Below are 6,556 nucleotides of genomic sequence, written 5' to 3' on the forward strand. Positions count from 1 at the left end.
GATAATGATCATGAAACTTCAGATCAAGTTACTACCGAACCTCGTAGATCAACCAGAGTAAGATCTGCACCAGAGTGGTATGGTAATCCTGTACTGGAAGTCATGCTACTAGATAAGGATGAACCTACGAACTATGAAGAAGCGATGGTGAGCCCAGATTCCGCAACATGGCTAGAAGCCATGAAATCTAAGATGGGATGCATGTATGAGAACAAAGTGTGGACTTTGGTTGACTTGCCCGTTGATCGGCAAGCAATTGAGAATAAATGGATCTTCAAGAAGTAGACTGACGCTGACGGTAATGTTACTGTCTACAAGCTCGACTTGTTGCGAAAGGTTTTCGACAAGTTCAAGGGATTGACTACGATGAGACCTTCTCACCCGTAATGATGCTTAAGTCTGTCTGAATCATGTTAGCAATTGCCGCATTTTATGATTATGAAATTTGGCAGATGGATGTCAAAACTGCATTCCTGAATGGATTTCTAGAGGAAGAGTTGTACATGATACAACCGGAAGGTTTTGTCGATCCAAAGGGAGCTAACAAAGTGTGCAAGCTCTAGCGATCCATTTATGGACTAGTGCAAGCCTCTCGGAGTTGGAATAAACGCTTTGATAATGTGATCAAAGCATTTGGTTTTGTACAGACTTTTGGAGAAGCCTGTATTTACAAGAAAGTGAGTGGGAGCTCTGTAGCATTTCTGATATTATATGTGGATGCCATATTACTGATTGGAAATGATATAGAATTTCCGGATAGCATAAAGGGATACTTGAATAAGAGTTTTTCAATGGAAGACCTCGGTGAAGCTGCTTACATATTGGGCATTAAGATCTATAGAGATAGATCAAGACACTTAATTGGACTTTCACAAAGTACATACCTTGACAAAGTTTTGAAGAAGTTCAAAATGGATCAAGCAAAGAAAGGGTTCGTGCCTGTGTTACAAGGTGTGAAGTTGAGTAAGACTCAATGTCCGACCACCGCAGAAGATAGAGAGAAAATGAAAGAAGTTCCCTATGCTTCAGCCATAGGCTCTATCATGTATGCAATGTTGTGTACCAGACCTGATGTGTGCCTTGCTATAAGTCTACCAGGGAGGTACCAAAGTAATCCAGGAGTGGATCACTGGACAGCGGTCAAGAACATCCTGAAGTATCTGAAAAGGACTAAGGATATGTTTCTCGTATATGGAGGTGACAAAGAGCTCATCGTAAATGGTCACGTTGATGCAAGCTTTGACACTGATCCGTACGATTCTAAATCGCAAACCGGATACGTGTTTACATTAAATGGTGGAGCTGTCAGTCGGTGCAGTTCTAAACAAAGTGTCGTGGCGGGATCTACATGTGAAGCAGAGTACATAGCTGCTTCCGAAGCAGCAAATGAAGGAGTCTGGATGAAGGAGTTCATATCCGATCTAGGTGTCATACCTAGTGCATTGGGTCCAATGAAAATATTTTGTGACAATACTGGTGCAATTGCCTTGGCAAAGGAATCCAGATTTCACAAGAGAACCAAGCACATCAAGAGACGCTTCAATTCCATTCGGGATTTAGTCCAAGTGGGAGACATAGAAATTTGCAAGATACATACGGATCTGAATGTTGCAGACCCGCTGACTAAGCCTCTTCCACGAGCAAAACATGATTAGCACCAAGGCTCCATGGGTGTTAGAATCATTACTGTGTAATCTAGATTATTGACTCTAGTGCAAGTGGGAGACTGAAGGAAATATGCCCTAGAGGCAATAATAAAGTTATTATTTATTTCCTTGTATCATGATAAATGTTTATTATTCATGCTCAAATTGTATTAACCGGAAACTTAATACTTGTGTGAATACATAGACAAACAGAGTGTCACTAGTATGCCTCTACTTGACTAGCTCGTTGATCAAAGATGGTTATGTTTCCTAGCCATAGACATGAGTTGTCATTTGATTAACGGGATCACATCATTAGGAGAATGATGTGATTGACTTGACCCATTCCGTTAGCTTAGCACTTGATTGTTTAGTATGTTGCTATTGCTTTCTTCATGACTTATACATGTTCCTATGACCAGTGGCGGACCTAGAACGTATTTCGACTGGGGGCAAACTACTTGACTGGGGGCATATTCTATAAAAATTCAAAAAAATTAAGCATATTTTTCAGTAAATACAAGCAAATCTTAGTAGAATTTCAAATTTTGAGTGGGGGCTCAGGCCCCACTCACCTCAATGTAGGTCCGCCCCTGCCTATGACTATGAGATTATGCAACTCCTGTTTACCGGAGGAACACTTTGTGTGCTACCAAACGTCACAAGTAACTGGGTGATTATAAATGTGCTCTACAGGTGTCTCCAAAGGTACATGTTGGGTTGGCGTATTTCGAGATTAGGATTTGTCACTCCGATTGTCGGAGAGGTATCTCTGGGCCCTCTCGGTAATGCACATCACTTAAGCCTTGCAAGCATTGCAGCTAATGAGTTAGTTGCGGGATGATGTATTACAGAACGAGTAAAGAGACTTGCCGGTGATGAGATTGAACTAGGTATTAAGATACCGACGATCGAATCTCGGGCAAGTAACATACCGATGACAAAGGGAACAACGTATGTTGTTATGCGGTCTGACCGATAAAGATCTTCGTAGAATATGTAGGAGCCAATATGAGCATCCAGGTTTCGCTATTGGTTATTGACCGGAGACGTGTCTCGGTCATGTCTACATTGTTCTCGAACCCGTAGGGTCCGCACGCTTAACGTTACGATGACAGTTTCATTATGAGTTTATATGTTTTGATGTACCGAAGGTTGTTTGGAGTCCCGGATGTGATCACGGACATGACGAGGAGTCTCGAAATGGTCGAGACATGAAGATTGATATATTGGAAGCCTATGTTTGGACATCGGAAGTGTTCCGGGTGAAATCGGCATTTTACCGGAGTACCGGGAGGTTGCCGGAACCCCCCGGTAACCTAATGGGCCTTAATGGGCCTAGTGGAGGAAGTGGAGAGGAGGCCAAAGGGCAGCCGCGCGCCCCTCCCCCCCAAGTCCGAATTGGACAAGAAGGGGGGCGGCGCCCCCCCCCCCTTTCCTTTCCCCTCTCTCTCCTTCCCCCCCCCCCAAGTCCTAGTCCAACATGGAAAAGGGGGGAGTCCTACTCCCGGTAGGAGTAGGACTCCTCCTGGCGCGCCCCTTGCCTGGCCACACCTCCTCCCCCTTTCTCCTTTATATACGGGGGCAGAGGGCACCCCATAGACACAACAATTGATCATTGATCTCTTAGCCGTGTGCGGTGCCCCCCTCCACCATAATCCTCGATAATATTGTAGCGGTGCTTAGGCGAAGCCCTGCGATGGTAGAACATCAAGATTGTCACCACACCGTCGTGCTGATGGAACTCTTCCCCGACATTCTGCTGGATCGGAGTCCGGGGATCGTCATCGAGCTGAACGTGTGCTAGAACTCGGAGGTGTCGTAGTTTCGGTGCTTGATCGGTCGGGCCGTGAAGACGTACGACTACATCAACCGCTTTGTTATAACGCTACCGCTTTCGGTCTATGAGGGTACGTGGACAACACTCTCCCCTCTCGTTGCTATGCATCACCATGATCTTGCGTGTGCGTAGGAATTTTTTTGAAATTGCTACGTTCCCCAACAGGAGCGGCGTTGCGCGAAGGGGGCTGGCGGCTCCGACGCCAGCTTGCTGCAGCACGGCCAGTGGGGCTTAGCGGGCCTGTTTCGGGCCTAGCCGGGCCAGGGGTGGCCTCGCATGCCCCGCTGCCGTGTCCGGTCAGCTACCGCGACAGTGCCCGAGGCATGTCTTCTCGCACGAGGCGGTGGAGGTTGTTCCCTTTCGCTCGGCCTTGGTGATGCTGCTCTTGTCGCGTGGTGCTTCTCTCCTGTCTTCTCGGCCTCGTGGTGGTGCTCGTAGTGAGACGGCGTGGGCGGCGGCGCAACCGCGGTGGCGCATTGGCTGGTTGTTTGGTTGGTTGGCTCTGGATGGGCGGTGGTGTTTGGTGTGCGGGAGAAATCCTTGCCGGTTCATCCGGCGCCGATGCGGTGACACCGGCGGGTGCCACCATTCCTTCTTGAAGGGCGTCGGTGGTAGCCATCCTCTACTTTCCTCCGCATACCGGGGGAAACTCTAGGACTTGTCCGGGCAGCAGCATCGTCGGCGTCGCATACCTTCTTGGAGGTGCTGCTTGGTATGCGGCACTCGGAGCCTTGGGCTGTGGTGGGGTGTTTCTGGAGGGCGCAACGGTGGCGGGCCTTCCACGCTTTGTCGAGCTGCCGTTGTTGGCATTATGTTTCTTCTTCTTTTTTGTCTTTGGGCTTGTTGTGCTTCTCGCCCCAGTGTCGAGATGTATCTATGTTGGCTGGTTGCTTTGGAATATAAAGCGGGGGGAAACCCTTTTTTGGTAATCATCGCCCATGTGTCAACCATCTAGGACTTCCAAGCAACTATAAATAGAAGGCCACAACCATAGAAGAGAGCTTGATAGCCACGTGATGCAACTGCATCAAACAGGAGTTGGGCCAAAACCAAACCTAGTAAGCATAGTGTGAAGCAGCTAGGAGGAGGAGGCATGCCACAAGAAGCAGGCTATACCAGAACCCCCAAGAGCAAGCTACACAAGACCCAGAGGTAGGTTTGGACTATGTCTTCATCGCAGCATGTAAGTGTAGCATCTGTTAAATAACAAAGAGGAACCTCAGGACACCATCATCGGCTGGTATAAGATCAAAGAGCACCTGTTCTTATCAGTGAGAGAAGTAGAGAAAGAAAGAATGGGGAGATACCAGTGTAGCATCTGTTCAAATCAGATTTAGGAGAGGGAACTTGGGGAAAGAGAAGATATTGTCCATAACCAGTAGAAAGAAATAGGCCATCTGTTGCACAGATACTAAAGATCTGCTTTTATGTAGAACACAAGCACACACTTGCACTTGGTATATTCCTGTACAAGATACACAAGCACATCACACAACACTTGGGTTAGTATAAGTATACAAGAATGCTTGTATAGTAAATAGAACTGCAGTGCTAGTAACAATTGAGCTATAGGAAGAATTCATGTAGAGTAAACAAGCAAGAATACTACAGCTAATCAAGAAAAGGATTGTATCCCTTATATGACCTATAACAGAACAGGAGCACTTGTAAACCTAAACAAATAAAACCAACAGCTAATTAACAACTAACTGGTAGCTCTAAATAAATAGCAACAGGCACTATAATCTATGAACAAATTAACCAGTAGTGCATAAGAATGAACTCAGCAGTGTTTGTCAAATCAACAGTAACTACACAATGTCTATCTGAACTATAAACAGGGGCATATGACTTCTGCAGTAGCAAGACACCAGAACCTTGTTATCCAGTGGAGCTACAAGAACTCTACCAATATATAGCACATTAACAACAGTGCAATATATATGAACTAGGAGCAGTTCCAAATATGCCAGCACAGTAGTCAAAAACCCAAGAAACTGGGGACATCCCAACAAAACCTAATTAAACAGGAGCAACTGTATGATCACAGTAGAACTACACATGTCAGTGACCAATTAGACAGAGTTCTTCTTAGGCAACATCACCAACAGGAGAGCTTATAATCCCAATTTAGTAAAGTCAGGAGCCAAGCAACTTAACCAGAGCAGCAAGGACACAAGAACCAGTGCACAGCGGTCACCAACAACTCAATTTTCGCATCTCAGAGATCAAAACCATGAACTAGGGTAACAATTTAACCAAAGAGCATCGACAGTAGCAACAGAGCATGATCCCGAGCCACCTAGAGCACCACAGAGGAGCAGAGGAAGAGGAGCTCACCATGGAAGGGTTGAAGCCGATGCAGAGAGTCAGCGGTCGTCGGGGTTGCGTGGGGCAACCGTAGCGCCGCCGTGGACAGCCACAGCACCACCGCAACCGCGAACCCTAGGCAGGGCAACGACGAGGAGGAGCCGAATCCACCATGGGCGCAGCCGCAAGGAGTTGGCGGTGAGGACGTCGAGGAGGATCACCTAATGGCGTCGGCGACGCGCCGACGTCCAGGGCGACGCCGGGCGCCGGTGGCAGTAGTAGCGGGTACAATCAATGGGGGCGACGTCGTCCGGCAGGGGAAAGCAGATCGATGGGGAGGATGAGGTAGAGCATCGTGAGATGGGGCCGTGGGTGTGCTGAGTGGTAGCGGAGGTCGCCGGCACTGGCCGGAATTGGCCGGCGGCAGTGACAGCGATGGGGAGATCGAGAGAGAAAGGGCTTTTGTGGAGCTCGTTTTGAATATACGAATTTCCACAACATGAATTTTTTTGAAAATTTTTGTTTGCACTCTCACACATGTGTTGGTTTTTTTATATAGCTTACCACGTATTCCATGTGGTCTCACACATGTGTATTGCGTATGTGCAAAAATTCATAACCATAGACTTTCCCACGCAGTGTATAGAAAAAAGATAAAGACGTATTTCTAAAATATGCTGATTTTTTTTGTTGTTGGGTTGGAATTTGTTTTTCTGTACAGCCTACCAATCACACAAGAAAATTAAATGATTCTTTCACA

General features: G+C 46.9%; 1 long non-coding RNA gene across 1 annotated transcript; it reads right to left on the reverse strand.

Annotated features, from left to right (window-relative positions):
• Nucleotides 1-4,729: 4,729 nt before the first annotated feature.
• On the reverse strand, nt 4,730-6,300 carry LOC123107878 (uncharacterized). The gene is made up of 2 exons (XR_006451783.1): nt 5,827-6,300; nt 4,730-4,951 (listed from the first exon to the last, which is right to left on the reverse strand). It is a non-coding gene; the product is annotated as an uncharacterized lncRNA (long non-coding RNA).
• Between the last annotated feature and the right edge of the window lie 256 nt (nt 6,301-6,556).

This window comes from Triticum aestivum, chromosome 5A, assembly GCF_018294505.1.
Source record: "Triticum aestivum cultivar Chinese Spring chromosome 5A, IWGSC CS RefSeq v2.1, whole genome shotgun sequence".
NCBI lineage: Eukaryota > Viridiplantae > Streptophyta > Magnoliopsida > Poales > Poaceae > Triticum > Triticum aestivum.